Source organism: Trichechus manatus, unplaced genomic scaffold, assembly GCF_000243295.1.
Source record: "Trichechus manatus latirostris isolate Lorelei unplaced genomic scaffold, TriManLat1.0 scaffold00268, whole genome shotgun sequence".
Taxonomy (NCBI): domain Eukaryota; kingdom Metazoa; phylum Chordata; class Mammalia; order Sirenia; family Trichechidae; genus Trichechus; species Trichechus manatus.
The window spans coordinates 2,229,826-2,233,064 of NW_004444204.1; the positions used below are offsets into that span (position 1 = coordinate 2,229,826).

Here is a 3,239-nt window from a genome sequence, read left to right on the forward strand (position 1 = left end):
CTTTTTTTTTTTTTTTTTGGTAAAAATATGCATAACACAACATTTGCCAATTCAGCATTCTTCAGGTGTTCAACTTTGTGATATCGATTACATTAATCGGTTGTGCAACCATTACCCTTAATTGATCCCAAATTTCCAGTCACCATAAACAGAAACTCACTGCTTCCCACACAATAGTTCCCTTTCTCCCACCACTGGCAACCACTAATAAACTTTGGCTTCTATATATTAGTCTTGTTTTATTTTATTTTAATTAAGAAAGACTTGTTAGGGGAAACTGCTGCAGAAGCCACAGAGGCCGCTGTTTACCTGATGAAAGCCACACCTTCCTCTGTGGGCCCAGCCACTGCACTGCCGCTCACCCGGGGACAGGGCATTACCCTCCGCTGGAGAGCCGAAATCGCGGCCGAGTTCTTCTCATTTAGTATTAACAGCATTTTATATCAGCGTGGCATATATCCATCTGAAACCTTTACTCGAGTGCAAAAATATGAACTCACCTCGCTTGTGACTACTGATCCTGAACTCATTAAATACCTAAATAATGTGGTGGAACGACTAAAAGATTGGTTATACAAATGTTCAGTGCAGAAACTGGTGGTAGTCATCTCACATATTGAAGGTGGTGAGGTCCTTGAAAGACGGCAATTTGATACTGAGTGTGACAAGACTGCAAAAGATGACAGTGCACCCGGAGAAAAGCCTCAGAAAGCTATCGAAGAGGAAATCCGTTCAGTGATCAGACAGATCACAGCTACAGTAACATTTCTGCCACTATTGGAAGTTTCTTGTTCATTTGATCTACTGATTTATACAGATAAAGATTTGGGTTGTACCCAAAAAATGGGAAGAATCAGGACCACAACTCATTAGCAATTCCGAGGAAGTCTGTCTTCATTCATTCACTACTACAATCCACAAAGTAAATAGAATGGTGATCTACAAAATTCCTGTCAATGACTGAGGGATGAGCTGAGAAAAATAATATACTTGAAATTCTCAAATGTGTTTTCTTGAAATGAAGTCAACTATAAGTTAATATGTTTTATTTCATTGGTTAATTTTTAGATGCGGGAAACATTATACTCTACTGAACTGTGCATATTCCATTTTTTTGTACCTGTTTAACGTTCCATGGAGTTGACATCATGAATTACAGGAGACTATGGTATTATCCCCTCATTAATATATTCAGCTAAATAGATTAGCACAAAAGAATATTGCACTTTGTTCAAAAGGGAACCAGCAGATTTAATCAGCATTGTAATGTCAATTGCTTTGAAGGTGGCAGCTGCAGTTGGAAAAACTTTTACTATAAAGCTAAGTACCTTCCTAAATCACATATTTTTGGTCAAGTAGGTTGAGTCAGAATATAGGTAGGGTGATATTTAATTGTAAATTACAGGAAAAGAAACCTGAAAATTCAGAATCTTTGTTTAGATCCTGAAAATAAATATATATTCTGTAAGTAATGAAATATTGAGGTCCTTCCACCATTTATTTAGATGTATATTTCCATGTTGAAACAATTTCCAATTATTTGATTTTAATTTATACAACTTGTACCTATGAAGCACGAATGTTTCTACTGTTTGATTTCCTGTGATAGAGACTCTTTGAAAATGTCTTTTTATGTTCGATAAAATGAACCTTTAAATGACAATGGTGAAATAAAGTTAAATTTTTATGTTTTAAAAAAGAAAGAAAGACTTGTTACTTCTCTGGTGTAAAATATCTACTCTCAACTCAGAAAACCTCTCCACAAAAATAGAAGAAAAAAAATGTTGTTACAGACTAAGCGTTAAACCGGAATATGATGCATCACAGGCAGTCTGTTACAGGGTTTGCAAAGACAGAAAGAAATCTGACCCTTTATATAGCCAAGTGGTACACCCCATTATATTCAGGTTTTCAAGATAAAACTGCTAATTTTCTAGTATCTTTATGGCTGGAGGTAGATTTACAATTGGAGGTCCAGGCTACCTGACATTATTTCCTTCCAGGAAATTGGAATGGAGGGGAGAATTCCCTGAAGTTATATTTCAAAGAGGTGGCTGCCAGGTCCTTGAGGAAGCACCTTAGATTTACATACTTTTCAAAGAGACAGAGAAAGAATTTACAATTATAAGTTATCTCAAGTGAATTCTGAATGAACAGGGGAGGCGGGGGAGTCTCTTCCCTTATTTTCAACAGGGAGAATTAAAACCTATTATTTTCAATTTGTATTTGTCTTTATACCCTATGCTTGTATCAATTATTCAATCAATACTTATAAATACCTGCTTTGGGCCAGCACTATGTTGGGTATGATGAAGTGGAAGATAGAGGTAGAGATCTTGACCATTTCATACTGGGGCAAACTGGGAAACAACTTCTCAAGCTGATAAATCACAGTGCCCAGTGAAATGCTGAGAACAAAGAAAGTATGAATGAAAGCTGAAGTGGTGGCCAGTCTGAGACTGGACTGCCTATCTATCTGTCTATCTATGGTCTACTTATCTACCCACCTGTCTTTTGTTGTTGTTGTTAGGTGTTGTCGAATTAGCTCCAACTCATAGTGACCATATATACAAAAGAACAAAACACTGCCGGGTCCTGTGCCATCCTCACAATCATTGCTATGCTTGAGCCCATTGTACTTACTGTGTCAGTCCATCTCCTTGACGATCTTCCTCTTTTTCACTGACCCTCTGCTTTACGAAGCATGATGTCCTTCTCCAGGGATTGATCCCTCCTGATAACATGTCCAAAGTACGCAAGACAAAGTCTCACCATCCTTGTTCCAAAGGAGCATTCTGGCTGTACGTCTTCCAAGACAAATTTGTTCATTCTTCTGGCAGTCCATGGCATTGTAGAGAAAAACTTGAAACCTGCTTCAGGTTGAAACAGCAGTTTATTAAGGGTTTAAAACAATTGCAATTGGGGAACTACGCAGCCCATTGAAGATGGAACCAGATAGTCCCAGGGCAGTTTTTTTATAGGAATATTCTTCTGGGTAAAAAGAGGAACCCAAGCATAGGGAGGGCAACTACAAGAAAACCAATGACTATTGTAATAATCCCATGTTGATTGCTTACTTATTATTAATAGTAGAGTTAGTGATTATAGATAGTTTCATATGATGCTTACATCATGCTCACAAGATGCTTACATGTATTTTCTTTGTCTATCTTGCAAGAATATCTTGTTGGATGCAGCACCCAGACAGCACTCTTCCTGGGTACTTGTATTTTGAGTGG

At 37.5% G+C, this 3,239-nt stretch overlaps 1 pseudogene; it reads left to right on the top strand.

Moving 5' to 3' along the window:
• The first annotated feature begins 200 nt into the window (after window positions 1-200).
• Window positions 201-1,070, top strand: LOC101361663 (mitotic spindle assembly checkpoint protein MAD2A pseudogene; annotated as a pseudogene).
• The last annotated feature ends 2,169 nt before the right edge of the window (window positions 1,071-3,239 follow it).